At 36.3% G+C, this 21,922-nt stretch overlaps 1 protein-coding gene across 6 annotated transcripts in view; it reads right to left on the reverse strand.

The window, feature by feature from the left end:
- Positions 1-21,688, reverse strand: part of cep170aa (centrosomal protein 170Aa) — a 115,512-nt gene extending 93,824 nt beyond the window's left edge. For 2 of the 6 annotated variants that reach the window (XM_051919111.1, XM_051919110.1), the window contains exon 1: positions 21,472-21,688. The gene's annotated coding sequence lies outside the window, so the exon portion shown is untranslated. The remainder of the gene's footprint in view (positions 1-21,471) is intronic. The other 4 variants (XM_051919114.1, XM_051919113.1, XM_051919112.1 and 1 more) reach the window with 3 other exon arrangements.
- Between the last annotated feature and the right edge of the window lie 234 nt (positions 21,689-21,922).

The raw sequence follows: 21,922 nt of genomic DNA on the forward strand, positions 1-21,922 counted from the left end.
AACTATAAAGCAAGAAAATTAAAAAGAAAGAAAACTTCTGACTTGGTTGTTAGAGTTTTGTTCATAAGGGCATTCGGTTTTGCTTTAATTCTCTCCTTTGCAACCACCTCCAGGGCGTGTGGAGTGTGTCCTATAACTAAGTTTGCACTTTTAATTAGCTTGTTGATTCGTTGGACCTTCCTTGAAGTGATGTTACCAGCCCAGCACACCACAGTGTGTGGCCATCACACAGTTACAGAAAATGTGAACTATGTCACTTCCCCCATTAAAGAAATGCTGCCTGCTAAGGAAAAATTGCTTGCTCTGCCCTCTCTTATATTATTCCTTTGTGTTCTGAGACTAGTCCAACCTGTTATTAACATGGACCCCAAGTACTTTTAAGAGTGGAGCTCCTTGGTGCAGCGAAAATCAATAACCAGTTCCTTGGTTTTGTTGATGTGAAGATGCAGACAATTCTCATTATACCAAGAAATAAACTTGACCACCTGACTCCAATACTCTCGTGAATGCTGTTGTACTTCTATGCTCTGGCTTTCCTATTTATAGATCTTGAATTCTTTTGTAATGCTTTATTATTTTTTTTGTGAGAGCCATCTGTTTGGATTACACCCTCAATGAACACTCTGACAACACTAAACACAGCACCAAACAGTTACTGTATCTAACCATGCTTGCATGCTTGTTGCTTTCACTCCTAAGTTTAGAACTGAGTGAAAGTATGTTGTGGCATACTTCAGTATTATTATTGACCCCTTATTTAAAAAAAAAAAAAAAAGGAAAACGTCATTCTTAGTAGGACAAACACTCCCTTTTGGAGGCAAGACAACATGTGCAACATCTAACATTTTCAATATTACAACCATATTAAAAGGAGTTTCCCCTCCATACTAAGTTTTCATAAATGCCAGGTTCCTGTCTTTTTTTTGGTTTATTATGTTGTAAAGTTTTCTCTACTTTGCTTTCTGTATTTTTATTTTATTACTGCACACATAACACAATTTTTGAAGGTTTCATTTTCAATACACATGTTGCTATTTCCTTCTATTTTCAATATAACACATAATCTTTTGTTCTAGATTTAGTATTAATGGTGATGTTTTAAAATAAATGCAGTTCTATGATTTGCAGCACTTTCAGTTCCTTACTTGTCATGATATATTATGGACATATTGTGTGGTCCCTAACATACAGTAGCTTGTTGTCCACCAACATCTGGTACATTCATATCAATATTTTCTTGTCATTTCCTTTTGTACCTAAGCATGTCTATGCAACACTTCATAGCATAAGGCATAAGAAAAAATTAGATTTTTTTTTGTTTATTATTGCCTGGATCTTGTCTTCACTTAAAGTACCAGAACTTATTTTGCATGTTACTCCAGTCTATAAGCACTAAATAAAGGCCACAGGAAAATTAATCTACCTTACTTAAATGTTCTGTCTCATCTGGTATTTACTTAGCATTTACTCAATTAAAAATAACATGTACTGTAACACACTTGTTAAATAAAATTGTGATCAATTTACAGAAAACAATATCTATATGCGCTAATAAAATATTGTATTCCAAATTTAAAAAAAATATATTCCTTTTCTATATCTCATTCTTTTGAAGGAGCTTTGGTTGCCACTTTAAAATCTTTTGACAAATACATTACAGGAACAAAGGTAATCATTTTTTAAAGTCTTCAGCACTGATTCATATGTTCCTTGAACATATTTTTAAGTAAACACTGCTTTTTTTTTAACTCGACTAAATATAGAAAATAGATCTCTCTGCTTCTCAGAAAACAACAGGAGATGATTAGGCAGATTTGCGTTGTTATCAATATTTTATTTAACAGAAAATCTCCTTGAAAATTGACTCAAGTCTAGTCAGATACATGGAAATACCACTGACTGCACAAATGGTCTACTAGTACCAATAATGCAATTAGCTAACTGTACTGCAGTTTACTTCTAACAAGCACAACCAATGCAAATGCCTATTTTGCCACTTTTGTTAATTAATGTACATCATAAACATACAAATAAATGAGAGGGCTTTATGGGGAATAGTGTGACACCTGGAATACTACAAAGATTACAAATAATGTATTCAACAAAATATGGGAGAAGGCTGACGGGGGAAAAAAAAACAGAAAAAGATAACATCCAGATTAGGACTTGAGTATACAGGGGCTGGCACTCTCAACATCTAGTGCAATGGCTCACATACATGCATCTACTTTATAATAAATGCACTTATTTTCTAAAGAACAACAGCAGAAGTAATACAGCATGTGAAAGGATGGAATAAAATACCATAAAATATTAAATTAATACAATGTTTTTCCAAACTCCCATGATTCAAACTCAGGATCACAGGGACAAAGCCTATCACTGTAACATATTGTAAACTCACCAAATAATTATGTATGTGCTAAAGAAAAATTAATGGTGCAGAGTCAGCTGCTTATCAACTGAAAATTTTTATTCTTAATAAGCTATGGTACTTTCAAAGCTATTTTGCATACCAAGTGATTTAACTTGAAGCAAATGAAGTCAAACATTGTACTAGATTTCGGTATAGTTTGATGTTTGAATGCCATACTTTCACTGGTAGACTAAACACAAGGTTCCTTATGCTTGGAATAATTTAGGAGGGTATAATGCTTCTGGTGCCCTTTATTTATTTGCATGAAAAACATCCATCCATTCCATTTTCCAACCTGATGAATCCAAACACAGGGTCACGGAGGTCTGCTGGAGCCAATCCCAGCCAACACAGGGCACAAGGCAGGAACCAATCCCGGGCAGGGTGCCAACCCACCGCAGGAAACACACGAACACACCCACACACCAAGCACACACTAGGGCCAATTTAGAATCGCCAATCCACCTAACCTGCATGTCCTTAGACTGTGGGAGGAAACCGGAGCGCCCGGAGGAAACCCACGCAGACATGGGAAGAACATGCAAACTCCACGCAGGGAGGACCCGGGAAGCGAACCCAGGTCCCCCAACTGCGGGACAGCAGCGCTATCCACTGCGCCACCGTGCTGCCCTAATTAAAATCATTTGACTAGCAAACTACAATCAAGCACAAGGGCTGCTGCATAATAGTCTGGGTTGCCCCTCAGTGCTGGAGAAAATGTCATTTAGGCTTTTCAGAATGGAAATTCAATTGTGCTGAAAACAAAATTTAACATTCTCAAACAGGCTGAACCCAATCTGTTCAGGCAGCACTGAATGCAAGGCAAGAAACAGGCTATCCACTGCCCAAAAGATTTTTTCAGAATTAATGATTTCAGGTCAGGAAAGACATTTTCAGTACCTTTATTGAAACACTGTATGTTAAATCAAGCAATCCAACACATGAAAGTGACTTAAAACAAGTACCAAAGTAGCAACAGTTCTATTCTGCATTATTGCTAACAAAAGTAACTAAGGTGACACATATCTCATTAGGATAAACTTGACTCATGTCTAGAGTAAATCAGGAGAATACTCACCTGAAAAAGAGAAAAAAAAAATCTCTTAAGTAGTTTGTCATCTGAAGGTTTGATATATTGAGTTTTAGGACTATTATGAGTAAATAATTGTTAGTTATGTATTAAGACCTAAAATCATACAATTCAAACATGGTGCACTTACTTTTTCACATTTCTATATACTTTCAACTCATACTTTACTTTCAAATTATTACATCTTGTTTTATGGAGATCTTTTACTTATTTTTAATAACTGAATATATATAACATTTTAATAACACACACATTAATAATAACTCTTAGGAAGTTTTAGGTTTACCACAACGTATTTTTAAATTAAAAACTTCAGAAGTGTTAACTAAAAAAGTCATTGGGTAAAATTTTTTATTCCCAGGTATCTAACATGCCAGTGTTTCCCACATAAATTCAGCCTTGCAACAAGCATAAAAAAAAGACTAGTGCCAATCATTAAATAACTAGAGCAATCTTTGCTTTAATTACAGATCACTACATGTAAATTTAAAGTTGATTTCAAATGGACAAATAATGATTACAGTTTACAAATCATTTGTGTAGCTATGTTTTTTTCTTAGCTGTGAGATTTTCTAGACCTTTATTGTATATCATTCCTATGGCCAATACAGTTTAATTTTGAATTCTGCACCCACCTAAAGACCGCTGTTGAACCTAAATCTACTTTTTACCTTACCAATGTTAACAGCAGATCATTTGCATTACTAGCTACATTGATTTTCAGTAACCCTTGAAAATGAAACACAAACATAGCATCAGTTTATTAGTTAAAAACATGTCTTATTGCTTTATTCTTATTCTGCAAAGGTCATTTGTTCTACATAAAAATATAACATAATAGACACAGCCTAAAAACTGGAATAATCAACTACATTCTGTGCATGCTTTAATTTATCATGCCTTAAGGAACTAGACACAAGTGATTAGCTCCTTTTTGTGATGCAAAGGGGAGAGCAGTACTAAAAATAGTCTTGATTTATCATGTAGACAGAAAATTGTCTGACAGTCCCGTAGCACTTGAGAAATGGTATACAGTAACCAACACTGCCTTATGTTTTAATATAGCCTTTCCAAGTTTCTTAAAATTACATGGTGCTGGACACTGATTTGAAAAACACTATGATGGCAACTATGACAGGCCCTCACCATATCCTTAAGCACTCATAAAACCAAGGAAGGAAAAGATAAAAGGTAAGAAACATGTGGCATCTTCATTAATGCAAACTGTGACCGGAGAGATGCACAATAGGAGAACTGAAGTTAGAAAATAAACAGAAGGAAAACTACAAAACTGTTACCACTCTGGATTTTACTATACAGGTCTTAAACCAATGACCATACACTGGGATGGATCACCAAGTTGCTCCACAGAGAACAACACCAAAATACTCCCTTTCTCACCTCTATTTCTCTCTTAGTCGTTCCAGATGTTGACTCCTCTTCTCCCACTATTTAATTCTTTGTCATATACTCCTTGCATATCTATGCTTAGTTATTCACTTCATTTCAGGACAATTTAATACACACAATCTAATCTCTATTGGTTTAAGCCCCAAAACTTTCTTTAGCAATCCCCACCTTCATCTGGTTTCTACATGATTCAGGACATTCTCCCTCACTCCAGGATCTGCCTGCAGTCTAGCAGCCAGGGGATGTAGACACCTTTGATGTCTCTTCCCTGGCCTCACTTATCAGGTAAATAAATGATGTACCTGCCTCCTTAAGTCCTGGCAGATTACAGCATGTTTCCACACAGTGCACAACTGTCTTAGTCTCATGCTAGAATGTTAAGAGCATGCACTGATACAGCTAGTTGACGCACCCACCACACAACGAACCACCTCATGATATCAAATTACAGCCAGAGTATAGGCATGCAACAGGAGACATATCAGCACCACACTCGTTCAAATGGAATGGAACAGAATGAGGTTTTTTACACTGGTTGGCGTGCTAATCCTGCCACCAACCCCCCAAACTTTCCCTTGCAATTTCGAGGGCCTGCTTGCAGGGCTAGATGCAGGTTAACATCATACCCAGGATGGAGCTACTGTAGGGTAATCCCCAACATTTTGTGTACTAGAGGGGGGTGAGGGTTTGGGGGCTGGGACCAGAAGCTGTAACCTTGTCCTGTGCTGTTGAAGTCATTCTGCTCTACGAACTGTTGCCAGTCTTGCATCTTCTTCCATAATTTACAGTACAGTACAATAAAATAGAATATTAAGTTGTTAAATAAAAGTAGTAGTTGTAGTACAATATGACAGTTTCTCAAACAAGAAAAATGTGCATAAACATATGGATGCTACAGAATATACAGTAGGAGAATGTTAAAAACAATTGTACACCGATTACTAAATACTGTAAAATATTACAATAAAAGTCAAAACTTAAATTACATTGAATTACATGATTGCCACTCTTTTACAAATAAAAAATAAGCATCGAGTTAGACTGCATGCACAATTTTTCTTGGTGTGCTAAATTGGTGCAACTAGTCAACATTTTTAACATTCTGAATAGAGGTCAGAGATATCAAAATCATTAATGCTTAAGACAAAGTGAAGGCTACGTGTATAAGAGTGGAATGATTCACTATGAACAATGGAAATTCACTTACTCAAATATTAGCAATTTCCTTCTTATGTTTTTGTTAAAAAGTGAATAGTTAAAGTACATATATTAAAACATATCTAAACGGCCTTGTAGGGGCAATTTCTAATTCATTTTCTGGGGCAAAAGGAAGATTTGCATGCAATCAAGTTTCCACCAAACTTTCAGTAATCTTCTGGGAATTGCTTTGTATGGATCACTAAAACATTTTTTGTGGGGGAAAAAATATTAGCAGACTTCTAACTTCACATAATGTACAGGATGAACTTACTGAAGTCACTCTGTCTAAGGCATAAACTGCCATTTTCTTCAACATACAGTTGCTAAACAGGATTTTCAACACTTATGGGACTGAAAACAAATAGGAAAAAGCTGGTTGAAGCACTCTACTTTTAATCTTGATTCTTCAGGTCAACCATTTAATTAATGAAAAACAGCATAAGAACACGGCTGCTTCACAGAAACAGAATCCTAGGTGTGAATTGTTTCTTGTGAAATCTACAAGTTCTACCTACATCTGTATGGGATGGTGTGGGAATGCCTTGCTGCTTCAGAGCCTGAGTGACTTATACTCTGGGTTCCTTCTCATTTCTACAAAGACACGATAGTTGTGTGCATGGGCGAGACCTGTGATGGACTGGTGTTAATTTTATAATTATTTGAGAAATTAACAGTATTCAAAACACTTTCATTGAGTGTGCTACTAATGCTGAATAAGCAAATATGGCGAAAATAAAATGATAATTTTCTAATGACAAGTACATCACATGGAAAAGTATATAGAGTACATTACAGCCCACCAAAAATATACACCCACATTCAAACATATTTAACAGACATTTTTAATATGAACACTTTTAACCTCTTGTACTTTTTTATAGAGCTGCTAATGGAAAGTAAATCATCCAGAGTAATGTTCTGTAACAGATTATATAAAGGCTAATTGTGAAGACTGCCAAGATACTTGAAATGCAATCCCTCTATTAAAAAAAATTAAGGGTGGTGAATTGAGTCTTGGATAAAATAAAATGACAAATATTTGCCTATAGATAAAGTACACAGACAGAAAGATTTAGCTTTTACAGAAGTTTGATAGATAAATAAATAATACATACCAGAATTACTAAAAAGAATGAAAACGTCTTTCAGTTATAGTCACATTGAGGCATTATGCAGTTGTACTGCCATTTTTATAAAGGAGACCCTGTAGCATTTCTAGGCACATTTATGCTGAATAATTCATTAGCTAAAAATGCTCAATATTAGTGTGTCACAAGGAGGATGTGCAGCACTGTTCATAATGGCAATGAATTTTGCCTTCAAATTTCATGTTTAATGTCAGTCATTTTAAAAAAAAAAGAACAATAAATGGCAATATACTTAAAAAATGAACTTTAAAATCTGCAAATACCATGAAACCTTCACATCATATGGTCCCAAGTAATTTCTACCAAAAGGTATTACGAAAAAAAATATAATTCAACAATAGCAATACATTTTCAAATGTACCCGAGTCATTAACATTTACCGGTATATATGTTTTTTCACCAAATTCCACTCATAGATATTATAAATGTAGTGGAATGACAATGTTATCAACCTATAAAATAAATAATAGATGTACATTGTCAACCAATACTTTCCTGAATTTAATATGAATTTAGATTAATTTATAATACTTAAAGAAATATACTTGTTGCTCTGCTGAAAGCACATGCTCCACTTCAGTGACTAATTGTGTATACTGTTCTTCTGCTGGTATCACATCAACTGAGCATGGATTTCATAGAATTACTTTACATTTCTGTATATTGGTGTTGAAGGAAACAGAACATTCTCAGAGTAGAAAGTTGTTAAAACTGCAAAACTTCATTGTTTCAGGTTTTGTATTCATTTCATTGATTGAAGCCAAATGTATCAATATACATATGCTTAAAAAAGAAAATTAACAGATTTAACAAATTTCTTATAGTGTCTTAGCTTTCATCGTATATTAGACAATAGATACAATATGCAGGGAGTATCTCTGTGAATTTCTATAGTTAGCAGCTTGATCGAAACCATACTGCATATTTTATCATGAATGTAAAAAATAATGGCAAGTTACAATTTAAATAATAACAATTTGTTACAAACCACTTGCATTATCCATCTCACCCGTTTCTAAAACTGGTTCAAATTCTCACTCGCACTCATTCTCATAACGTACTGTAGATTTGCTTATAGCTGTAGATACGAGCTTGAGAAAATCAAAGTTTATAGGAGAGCATGTAAACTCCACCCAGTTGACACTTCTTAGGCATCTGAGTAGGTACCAAGAGACATTGATACTACTAATAGCGTCATTATAGCTCCTTGTAAGTATAAATAAAAATAATCTTTTTACTTTAAGTAATGGTCATTACTGACTTCATTAATAATGACACTTTTATGTCATTTAGTACTTTTCCATAATGGAGAAACTTTTCAATATTCAAGACACAGCATGTATTGTTAGATAACACTGAGATAACTAATTATCTACTGACTGAAAATTAATTTTTTTTCTTTTAATTAATTTTTTCCCAGACTCTCAACTTACTTCATAGCAAGTCAGTTTACAACTGTGTACTACCACCAAATGAAAAAAAATATTATTTAAAATGTGCTTTAACATAATCTCCACTATTGGAAAATTTAAGTGGTCATATATATCTACTGCAGCACAAACACTTAACAGTACCATTGATACTATCTTGAAACACAATGTTTTAAAAACAAATATTTCAGTCATAAATGAAAGGTGATGCTGGAGCAACACATAAAGGTAATACTGTAATTAGAACACCAAATTGCATATCGCCAATTATGTTGACAAAATAAAAGCATTTAGCAGGCTGTTCTCTTACAGAAAACAAAACAAGCTGATTTGCAAAGGACAAATGAAAGTGACAAAATGAAGGTACTCAAAACTATCAAACTAATTTAGTCATGTAAATAACTCATTAATGAATTTCTTGAAAGTCATCAGCCTATCAACTTCAATGACAAAACTCAGTACTTTATTGTAGATTCTGTTGGCCATTTATGTGAAGTACTGTACATCTTATAGAAAGGAGCAGATTGTTTATATGCATTGAGTTCTAATTAGTGTAAATGATGCAGCATGTTTTTCTATGGCGCAATATGATATCATAGCCTATTTTAAGGAAATGTGACAATACACATTTCAGAATTACCAGATACATAATTCAGTGTGAGCTTTATTAAAAAAAAAAGTCAGTGACTTTTCTCAAACACGATAAAGGAAACAATGACCATGCTCTCTTGTGCTTCTGTAAATCTTCAACATAACAGAAAAAAAAGCCTAAACAAATTAAGGTCATGTCATATTACATGACTTTTCCACTGTTCTTCCTTTGTAGACTTTATTTACATAATCTCAGAGAGTCAGAGGAAGTCAACTGTGCGCTCGGGTGAAGCCAATATCATATTGTGACATGTCCAGCAACTCACTCTGACTAGTCAATGACTCACCCTAACAAAATCAAACCTTTCTTTAGTCATAGTGGTGGGCTAGTGCACATGAAAACTAACTACCAATGAACGTTCATCCAGGAAATGCAAAGCATATAATGCAGGGACAAGAAATAAAATATGTTTATGTTTAGGACTTTACAATTATGTCTCACGTTTTAGGAACCGTAACAGTTTGGAAAAAAGAAAAAAAAAAATAGCAGCGATTGCGGCTGAACTTGTGTTGCATTCAACTCTGTCACTTTTCTACTGGCACCAGGAACCAGGCAAACCTTAGTTCTTGTTTTGCTTCTGTAACATTTTATTCCCAAAAAATTCCTAGAAATTTTTCAGTTTGTTTATTTTCTGCATTGTATAAAGGGCTGCAGAATCCCATGCCACATTGTTAATGTCTCATTCAGACCTCCCAGTTCATTTTCTCATGTTATATTCAAGCCTTCACATTGGAGATGTCACAAATATTTTCTTTAATCCATCCATCCATTATCCAACCCGCTATATTCTAACTACAGGGTCACAGGGGTCTGCTGGAGCCAATCGCAGGGTGCAAGGCAGGAAACAAACCCCGGGCAGGGTGCCAGCCCACCGCAGGGCGCACACACCAGGGACAATTTAGAATCGCCAATGCACCTAACCTGCATGTCTTTGGACTGTGGGAGGAAACCGGAGCGCCCGGAGGAAACCCACACAGACACGGGGAGAACATGCAAACACCACGCAGGGAGGACCCGGGAAGCAAACTCAGGACTCCTAACTGCGATGATGCAGCAGCACTACCCACTACGCCACCGTGCCGCCCTTATTTTCTTTAATTACAGTTTAAAAACGCTAGAAAAACAAAATTAAAACTTAAAGACAGCTTAAGGGCAACACCATATATTTCCTCATACCAGTGATAAAGCAGTTGGATTATGCACCCCTAGCACTTAGCTGAAGACCTTAATTGTGTACATTTCTACATAAAATAAAAATAATTTAGGGGTACTGATATTGACACAGGTGTTATAACAAACACAAATGTTAAAAAAATATATTTCTCTCTTTAAAGAATTCTGATGGACCATTATTGATGCCACTGAACCTCTGGAAGATCAGGACAAGATTTTGACATTGCCTTTATTTGTTCATCTTGTAAAAGAACTGCAGTTCTTCTCACCTATATATTACTTTGAACTTGCCTATACTGACTTCCACTTATGTTTTTTTCTGATTCTGATAATGTTTCAGGTCTTTTTGAAGTTTACTACAGTCTCCTCAGTATATTTTTCTCCTCTTCAAATTTAGCAAGTTTACTCACTACACCCTAATTCTGTATGACTACTGTCAATTTTAAAAGATAAAATCCCCACATAAAGTAATTGAGCAACTCCACCAATAATCTCAAATCATGTGGAGTATTTTCCTGTAATGTATATTAAGTTTCTTGCAGCTTGCTATCCAGTAAGTCACCACTGTTGTCAGTGGCTTCTGTCTTCATACATAATCTTGGATGTACAAACACAACATGACCTTGAGTAAGTCTACATAAACTATGCTGCAAGCTTTGTTTTTGTTTACTGACCCAATTAATGATTGAAAAATGTCTAACAGGTTAGTTTGTTTCTATCCTGGCACTGGATGCCATTTTTGATCATTTTTAAATCTGAATTGTTTTGAAGCCATATGCTGTAAGTAGTCTCCCATTGAACATTCCTTTTCTGCCACCCTCTTTATCTTTAAGTCATAAATCCATCAAAATGGGGTGACACTATATGAAATATAACAAAAAAAGGACATAGACAATGCATTTTCAAAATGTTTCAGTTATGTAGTATTTTCTGATAATAGCAGCTTGAAAGTCCGATATTAACAACCCTTAAGCAGTTTTGCAATTGCACTAATTGATGTTAACATTCATCTGCATTAATGTCTGTATCACTTAATTTATGCCAGAGACTGTTAGAGTAAACCTTGGTAAATTACTCTATGAAAAAGGGCCAAACTTTAATTCAAGTAAGGGCTCTTATTAACATTTAAACTTGAGTTGTATCTAGCTACTGGGTAACTCACGTGGCCCAGCAGGAAGCAACTGCACAGTCTTAACACTCAGAAAGTGATATCATGTGATAGGCATTTCTGGGCCAGACTGTCATACTTAATATGCTGTAAGGCAGCACCCTGGGTCCACAAGTAGAGTTACAGAGATCTGAATCTACAGTAGATGTCAAAATCTAACAAAACTATACATTGACCTTACTATTACTATCTTTGTCAGTCTTTGACGTTCTTTATAGTAAACCTAATGGCAAAACAGTTTTTGTTCATAGAACAGTATTTGCTGCTATCATATTGTAAGGAACTGTAAACTTTTTATTGATTTACCTTTTCAAGTCACATTACTTAATTCTCTGTATTTCTGCTTGGGTGACAAAGATAAAATGTTCATAAACCCAACATATCTATTTTACATATATGAACAGCTATCACAAAAGTGTCTTGAAAAAAATGAATTTGAAGTTCCACTTAAGACGTCTTCTGTATAATTTATAGTTCAAGTTTAGAATCAAGGTAAGTAAAACTTGAAATGGAAGGGACTACAAAAAGTATAAAAAAAACCTCACTGGGTTTAAGGCAGGAACCAGAATTGGATGAGATGTCTATTCACTGAAGACACCACTCTCTCAAACCTCCACTCTCACTTCCCAAAAGGCTAATTTAGAATTGCCACTTAACATATCTTTTCAATGTTGGAGGAAGGCTGGACTGCCCAGAGTAACATGGAAAGAGCATGTAAACTCCACATGGACAGTAAATACGTAAAGGATTTAGACCCACAACAATGGATACAAAGGGTAGTAGTGTTAATAACTCATCACTGTGTATCTCACTATAAATATTTGCCTGGTTTCAATTTTCTCTGTTTTTGCTTATTTATACCACTTAATAGTCTCTGATCTTCAAACAAATTTTGTATAATACAAAAGACAACCTGAGTAAACACACTGCACAGTTTGTAAATGATCATTTGATATATTGAAGAAAAAAAGGTTACTAACACCTTATTACCCATGTAAGAAGGTAATTGGCACCTAAACGTAATACTGTACTTGGTTGTGTCAGGTTGCTGGTGATCAGTCTTTGACATCGCTGTGGAGAAAACTCAGCCCACTCTTCTCTATGGAATTGTTTTAATTCAGTTACATTGGAGGGTTTTTGACTATGAACTGCCCATTTAAGGTCCTACCATAACATCTCAATGAAGTCAGGATTTTAACTAGGCCACATCAAAACCTTAATTTTCTTTTCTTTTTTTTTTCATCAGTCATTCAGAGGTGGACTTGCTCTTGTGCTTGGGATTCAGATTGTGGACTAATGACTGGACATTCTCTTTCAAAACTTTCTGCTAGACAGCTGAATTTATGCTTCCCTCAGTTATGGTAAGCTGCTCAGGCTCTGAAGCAACAAGGCATTCCCACACCATCACAATATCACCACCATGTTTGACTGTTGGCATGATGTTCTTATCGTGAAAAGCTATGTCAGGTAAATGGCAATCGCAATGGGATACATCTTCTAAAAAGATCCACTTTTGATTTTTCAGATCACAAAATGTTAACCTAATTGTTTTGGGGGTAATCAGGGCGTTTCTGGCAAATTTCAGAGTAGCATTTATATTCCCCTCAATTACCAGAGGTTTTCACTTTGCAACTCTCCCATGGATACCAGGTTTGTTCACTATTTTTCTAAAGGTGAACAAATGCTAACATTAACTGAGATGAGAGAGGCTTGCAGTTGGTTAGATGTTCGTCTGGGCTATTCTGCAACTTCCCAGATTGTTTTTTTTTATGTGCTCTTGGAGTCATTTTCCTAGGCTGGTGAGTAATGGCCACATTTAACAGTATTCCATGTTTTCTCCATTTGGAAATGATAGCGCTCACTGGTTCGCTGGAATCTCAGGGTTTTAAAGATAGCTTTGTAACACTTTCCTGACTGATATGTTTCAATAACTTTCTACCTCAGGTGTTTTGAAATTAGTTTTGATCGAAACCTGGTGTGATGCTTGTCGAGACCTTTTTAGCATACTTCACTTTGCTGGAAACTTACTGTTCTATTTAAGTGATGTTTAGATTCAATAGGGCTGACAGCAATTAAGGTTGGTGTGTCTAGTCTAATTTAACCCGTTATCACTTAAATTTGGTTCACTGGTGGATTGAATGACTAAGGAGGCAATTACTTTCTACATGTGAGGTATATATGTTGGCAAACTTTTTTCCTTCAATAAATCAAATCGTCATTTAAAAATGGTGTGCTGCGTTTACTCAGCTAGTCTTGTGTTACAATAAATTTCTTTGGAGATCTGAAACAATTGAATGTTGTGAATAAGTAAAAATAGAGGAAATCAGGAGTATAGCAAATACTTTCACAGTACTGTATATCTGACTGCTAAGATGTATTTACCACTGTGTAAACTATGATGTATACTGCAAAGAAATTCCAGGAGTGACAAAATTCTTATAAAAGGGATTTCTGACATTTACTTCTACACACATTATTATAAAAAAGAAATAAGAGTTAAACACCAAAATTCAATGACAAAAATTAACAGACATCTCCTATTATCTTACAAAATACTGTAACAATACAAAAATAGACTGCCTATAAAAATGTAGACATTTAAATGCTTACAATAACAACCTCTTTTATTTCCTGTGGTGAATACTTACAGGTGCACAGCTACTGGATGTAGAAACTTCATATTCCTAATAGCATTTACAGATCGTTTTAGGTTTAACTAAATTAGAAGTCTACTGAATTGAAGTTCATGAATGCTTTGCATTTCAATAGAACTAATTTACATTTACTCCTCCTGATTACATTTCTCGATTATGAGCAATCACAGAATGTTACAGCAGCAAAAAGCATATTATAAAATAGTTTCTAAAATAGCATTTAATTCAAAAACAATTTTAGGTTGTTTCAAAACATTTATAAGCTAAAGTTAAGACGCTTAGGTTTGGAAAAAAAATTAAAAAGAATGATGATCAAATTAGCTAAAAAGTGGCAGTAGCATCTCATGAATATCAAATTAATTACTTTTCAATATTGTTAAAATGGCATTCCACAAAACATCTTCCGGTGTAAAGGTTCCTTGTTACTTTAAATCTGTAAAATTGACATTTAGCAAATTAAATATTTCTTTTAGATACACTGAATAACCAGATGGCTCCACAATACATTATACATTAATTCCATCATAATAATAACTAGAAATAAATTAATACAAACATTACACTTACAGACATTTGGACTCAAACTGCAACAAATACAGTACTATAGAATCCAAGAATGTACAAAACACATTGGAACATTTCAGCCAATACGTGCTGCCACTACCACTACTACTACCACCACACAGGACACTCTCAAATTATTCACAATACTTTAAAATAGTATATCAGTTTCATTAAAAAATGCAAGTAGCTGCTCATACTTGATGCAATATCCTATGATAAGGGGGGAAGTTGATAAGCCAATCTAATACAATACACAAATAACACAAAAAATATCTTAAATTGTTTAATTTCACCAACAAATTATTCAAACACTCCTATAGAGATTTACATTTAAACATTCCAATTTCATTCCAAGAATGACAAACCAAAATGTATAGCACATTATGCCTAATGCACTTTACAACAATATAAAGAAGGCTTCTGTCCCTTGATCAAGTAATACTAACTCCAACATTTTAAAATGGTGTAGCTTTTCAAATTATGTAGACACAGCTCAAGATAAAAAAAAAAATCCCTTGAACCAGAAGAAAAATACCACAGGAAGCATTTCCTGTGAAGGACTAAGAAAGAATGTGCTTTAGAGGGAGTCTGATGTCTGAAAACATACTACATAAATCTATTCTTGTGGAGAATGATAAAGCACATTATTGTTTTAAAAAATATGTTATCTAATGTCCAAATCTGTTATTTCATAGTCCAATATCCAATACTACAGAAATCCTGCTTAAAATAACAGTACAAAACAGATGAAATGCTTAAATTACCCTAATGAGGATTTTATTTAGCCAATAAGATTAGCTACTAACTGAAGATGGACATTAAGAATCAGGAGATTTAACAGTAGCTCTCACTTTATAAGCTTTATCTGTCAAAAAAATTACTTTCTCTTACACTATAAGTGTACCACTTGAACATTCTGTGGAAGTTAATCACTGCTTAAATAAAAACGTAATGTGTGTATGCAGTAGACTGATGGTGCACACTTAAATGTATTCAGTACTTAAGAAATGTCAAACTCCCAGGTTGTCTTTGAAGATTAGATTGTGTAAGTTACAATAGTCAGGGTTTTCACTTTGCAGTGCAGTTCAATTCTCATACCTGGTTATAGATGTGTAAAACATATGCTTTTTTTTCCAAAATTGGCCAAGAATGCCTCTCCGGGTATTTAAGATTTCCTATCAAAACTAAAAGATGTGCATGTCACACTAAATAATAAAATTGTACAATTACCCCATTTAAATGTGGGTGTGCACATTACTAGACCCTGTGATGGACTGGCTTCTCACTCAAGGGTAGCTCCTCTGTTGTGCCCAACGATGCTGGATTGCCACATGAATTACATTAGGTTTGAAAATATTATGATGATGTTTCCAAAAGACACCTGAACCTGCAGTCAGCTATTTTTGTTTCTTTCTTTTTTTTTTTAAATGTATATGCTAGAGTAGAACCACAGACTGTTTTGGAAAACAGACCACAGAATGCACTTCTTGTAAAAGATGGAACAGTTAGGCAGTTGTTTCTTTTATAATCTTTCATTGTACAAGTGAGTCTGTTATCAAACTTAAAGCAGTCCAAAACACATTGCCACTCTAAACTAACCAGTCATTGCAATGCAGTGTAGGGAAGATTGCTGCCTTGACCAACTCTAACTATCAAAAGTGGTGACCTAGAAAAAGGCATTATAAAACTGACTGGATTTTATATGGGACCTTTCATATGAAATACAGTCGAACAGTAAAATTAACACACAAAATTTTATAACAGGAAATGCCATCCTATCTGTTTTCAAAACCACTTTTTGTTGAGCACTTAAATCTTGTTCAGCGTTATTTAATAAAGTAGTGAATAACATGGATTCTGTTCTGGTCTAGCATGGAGTTTGTATTTGCTTTGTACACATTGTCTCTGGAAATAGACTATAGCTCTATGCTATCCAAAACAGGTTCAGAATATGGATGGTGGGACAGATGAACGATATTCCATCATTTATAACAGATGCAACTAAACTACAGTATATGACATACTGTATGTTTAATAACCATAAGTCTTATCAAGTATTTTAATGTACTCAATATCAGGTAAGGACAGCATTTTAGCACAGAGGTCATTGCTAGTGCTGCTGCTTAACAGCTCAAGGAATTGATGGTCAACTCCTGAACCAGTCACCGCCTATAAGCAGTGTGCACAATCTCTTCATGTCTGCAAGAGAGACATTAAAATGGCCCGCAAGAGCAAATGTGGGATTGTGCTCCGGGATGGATTGACCCAAAGGTTTGAGTCATGCCTTGTGCCTATTTGCTGCCAGGATTAGCTCCACCCCAAATCCCTTAAACATGTTCAGTAATTGATGACAGACAACATGCAATTTTCACCTAGAATAGAACATTCTCTACTGAGCAGTATTAAAACCCATTTCATAAAGTAATTAATGGTCACATCTCAAACCAAAATAATCCCTCTGTCGAAGCTAATAAAGTTAGTCAAACTGCTTCCTTAAGGAAACAACAAGTAATGCCAATCATTTACTGAAAACTGTGTACTAAATAAAATAGACTCTATAGCCCTTGGTGCTTAAGAACATATCTTCTGCTCATTAATGAATTTTTTGGGCATTGATTTGTGCCTTCACTTTTTTCCTACAGTGTTGCTTAAATCTTTGCTCTGAAGTTATCTGCCTGAACAATACTACGTCTTTACCAGCTCCTTTACGTTTTTATTTATGTTCAAAACATTTTAATTGGGAGTTATCCTAGATGTCAGGATAACAGGTGCAATGAAATCCCAATGATGTGACAAAAACAGCATCCAGTACCTTATAACAAACATAGTACACTTTAGAATAAATATTCTCAGGCAGTGTTTAACAAAAAATGAACATGTACTGTGTGGAAAACTAGCATTTGATCCTGGTTTATTACTTGCCATATGATCACTGCTGCAGAAATAGACAACTACTTCCACCTACAGTTTTTACTGGAAAAGCTGGTTATTAAATAAACAAATGAACACCATGCAGCCTTCTTTAATAGATGGCTTGTTTAATCTTTATTTCAAATAGTGCCCTGCACTACGAATAATATTTCCAAACACTCAAAGTATTAGACATGCAGTCCACATAACAGATGACTCCATCTATTTTGTACAGTGTACTATCAAAAGAAACGAAGTAACTGCATTGGAATTGGTCAAATTTCTAGGAGTACACCTGGTGGCCAAGTTTACTTGATCGGTTAACACACCTCCATTGTAAAGAAGATAAAGCAGCTTAGGAAGGTAAGTCTACACCAAACCTGCCCCAACAAACCCCCATTCTCACCACAGGGGCACCATTGAGAGCATTTTGACCAGCTGCATCTCTGTCTGGTTTGGGAACGTCAATGTCTCTGGCTGCATGGTTTTACAGCCAATGGCAGAAAAGATAAATGGGACACCTTTACCCTCCATTTAAAAACAACTTTATAAAGCTTTGCATCTGCAAACTTTACAGCAAGAATTCCCAAACTTTTTTCAGCCGCAGACCCCTTTACCAAAAACTTTTAAAACCGTCGACCCCCTAATTACATGCAATGGTTTTTCATATCCGCACTTGCTTTGATATGTTCGATAAGACAATGAACAGACATGTTTGTGCTACATGTATTTTCATGCATTCTTACGTGTGACTCTTTTAATGACACATTTTACCTTTTCGTTTGCATATTTGGTATGTAATGTGTTTTTTTTAAACGATTTTACTTCTTAATTAGGTACCTATTGGAATCATAGATATTTTGAAGTAACAAACAAATAGCAGTAGTAAGGGGGTCTATTTTTGCTGTCGTTGACCCCCAAATTTTTTCATTGAAACTATCGACCCCTAGAAAGTTCAAATCGACCCCAGGGGGTCAATATCGACCACTTTGGGAACTCTTGCTTTACAGCATTACGGAGATTCGTTCCCATCCTTTCCATGGTCTCTTTGCTTCAGTTCCATCTAGCAGAAGGTGTCATAGCATCTAATCCAGGTTTTGCAACAGCTTCTACCCCTTTTCTGTTTGGACTCTGAACTCTGCGCTGCCCCAACCCCCCCTTTCCACAGATCTGCTTACAGTAGTTTATTTACATGAAGTACATTTGTTATTATTGTTGTATTACTTACTAGTTGTTATATTTATGAATTACTATGTTTTTAATAGATAAATTACAGGCAAATTATTTATTTATAGTACAGTATAGTAAAATTCTTTATTTGTCTTGCACTTGTCCTATGATTATGTATATGCTGCACCGTGGTCCTAACATTATTTTTCACTACTGTATGCAGCAATACTGTGTATAGACAGTATGACAATAAAGCCACTTAACTTAATAAACACATGCTTTGAGAACTGGACTAGTGCTGTTTCCACTCTGCACCCTACAATAGTTGGGTGTAGTCTCGTGCCAGCAGCAGCAGCAACATACAATATGCTACAGAAAAATGGCAAAGCTGCCACACGGCCATGTAATATACTTTTTTTTGGTTGAGAACAGATGACTCAGCAAACAAGCGCACAAGTTTCAAGCAGACAATCCCGTCAAAGAGCCGAAGCATGAATGTCACTGTTGTTTGTTTCTAGCAGTAGTGAAAAGACTGGACCTTATCGTGGTGCAATGCTTTGTGTGCGTTCATAACCCAGGCTGGTTAAAAGGTAACAGCCAGGATGGGGCAAATGTCACTCCTCTGTTCAGGTCGCTACACTGACTCCCTGTAAACAGCACTCATCAATTTCAAATCCCTAATACTTGCCTACAGAGTCATCAAGGGGTCAACGCCTGTGTATATGATAACACTGGTGAGGTGCTCTGCTCCTTCTCACCCACTGCCATGGTACGTCGTCTGGTGATACCGTCTCTGTGTGGTCTCACGTCTCAATCCAGACTCTTTTGCTGTGTAGTACCTTGTTGGTGGAACGAGCTGCCCACCTCCATCCAAAACAGACTCCCCCCTCAATGTATTTAAGAAGCCATTGAAAACACATCTGTTCTGCAAATATCTGTCTAATTGATTGAAAAAAAAAAAAGAAGTTTGCTCTGTGATCTTTCATACAGTTGGTTGATTTGTTGTTACATTATGTTTAATTGCTTCATCGATTGTTAATGTATGTTTGTAAATTTATCAGTACGTCTTTTCATTTGTGGCAATCAACACTTGGTACTTGTCCTACTACACTTACTGAATAAACAGGCCCTAGCCAAATGTTACTCCATTATGCTGACCTCTTTTGTAAGTCTCTGGATAAAAGCTTCTGCCAAGCAAATAAATATAAATGTAAAAACTCAATCTCCGGTCTAGGTTTAGGCACCTTGACAGTGTCTAAACACTCATAAAACCATGTATGCTCAGCGCATTCACCTCCATCTACTAGTAAAATGAGTTAGGTTCACTAAACAATGTGCAGTTCCTTGTAACAGATGGTTACTTCATTATATTTCCTACCTAACTGTATCACAATGCATAACATAACTGGTTGAAAATATATAAATACACTTCTCCAAAGTTTTCACATTTTGAGAGTAATAAATCAAGTACAGTTCTGGATGACAACGGTAGCAGGGCATTTCGCTTATTGTGTTATTCTGAGACTGCTCCATTCCAGGATATAGGATGAAGCAGTGAATGTAATACAAAGAGAGGACTGTATTCCCCTAGCCTGAGATGTGCAGGGCTTGCTCTGAAAAGAAAAAAAAAAGTTGAAAAATGGCTTTAAAGGCAACTCACATGATAAAGAGAAAGCCCTATTTAATGATGACAGGGAATCCTAGGCTGGAAATAAAAGTAAAGCGTTATGGAAAAAGGGGGGAACTCCTACTCGATCCCATAAGGAGAACAAAACAACTCGCATCACGACTAATTCTGGAGTGGAAATGTGCTCCCGTTGAAAACAAGCCATTTCCTGTCTCCTGGACACTGCGGCCGATTCCCGGCTTCCCTCTCCATCTCTTACAGTCCCGGTTCGTGGGGGGTTTCTGTGAAGCTATGGAAAATCTTGGGATTCGCTTTGTTTTTGATGATTTTGGTTTTAAGGAGCAGGAGTGAAAGGGAGGACGAAGCTATTGGCAGGGAACAGCTCGCAGGCCGCCCGCCTATAGATGTGGCATTGTCTCCAAATATCATTGCTGGCTTATTTTGAAGGGGATCGAGGGGTTTCCCGTTAGCGGCAATACGATCCAGCTGGAGAAGAATGTTCACATTTGCCCGTACGACGTTCTGGTACAACACAAGCGGAGCACTGATTGTTAGGACGCTTGTGTACAATAGACCGCGAAGCGTGGCGCTGCGCTCTTACTGGGCGGCCCCTCCTTTCGTTGTGCGGTGAAACGCAGTACTGGCCCCGCTTTTTCACCCCCAGTATTAACTGCTGACAGCCAGTGGCTGTCGTGGCACCAGCACTGAACAGACAGCCTGAGTGACGTCCTGTCACACAATACAAACAGACACAAAACATGCCGCATAAATGACACGCACCTTTTGTGAAAGCCAGGCTGTAGGACTGCCGCATGCTAACGAATTTAAACAAACAGATATATCCATTTTCTCCACTTACCCTTTTCAGTCAGAGTATCTACAGCTGGCGTATTCGAGTATGCGTAAAATGTCGTGGCCGACCCGACCCAGCCCTGTCCTTGCAAGACGCCGAGTTGCCTCTTGTGTGTCCCGGTTGCTCAGCAATAACGTTTATTCCTCACACATAGCGGCGCAGCCGAAAGAGCTGCAAAAAGCAAGTGGGCGGGAACCAGAGGCGCGCGCCGTGCTCGCGCACAACCGGCCAACGCGACCCGGTGGGCGGCTCTTCCCAAGAGGACGAATCACCGTTCAAAACCGGTTCAAGGGCCACTGGTAGACCGCCCATGTGGTCATGCCCCGCCCCAAAAAGGGGGTGTGTGGCGCTGAAGCAACTGGGAGGAAAGTCGCCGCTGTGGTTATTGTCATCGTCAAACACAATGGATTAAGCGGCGTTCCTGTGGTGTGGAGAAATTGAGAGGCTTAATTTAATT

The sequence above is a fragment of the Erpetoichthys calabaricus genome, chromosome 15, assembly GCF_900747795.2.
Source record: "Erpetoichthys calabaricus chromosome 15, fErpCal1.3, whole genome shotgun sequence".
Lineage (NCBI taxonomy): Eukaryota > Metazoa > Chordata > Cladistia > Polypteriformes > Polypteridae > Erpetoichthys > Erpetoichthys calabaricus.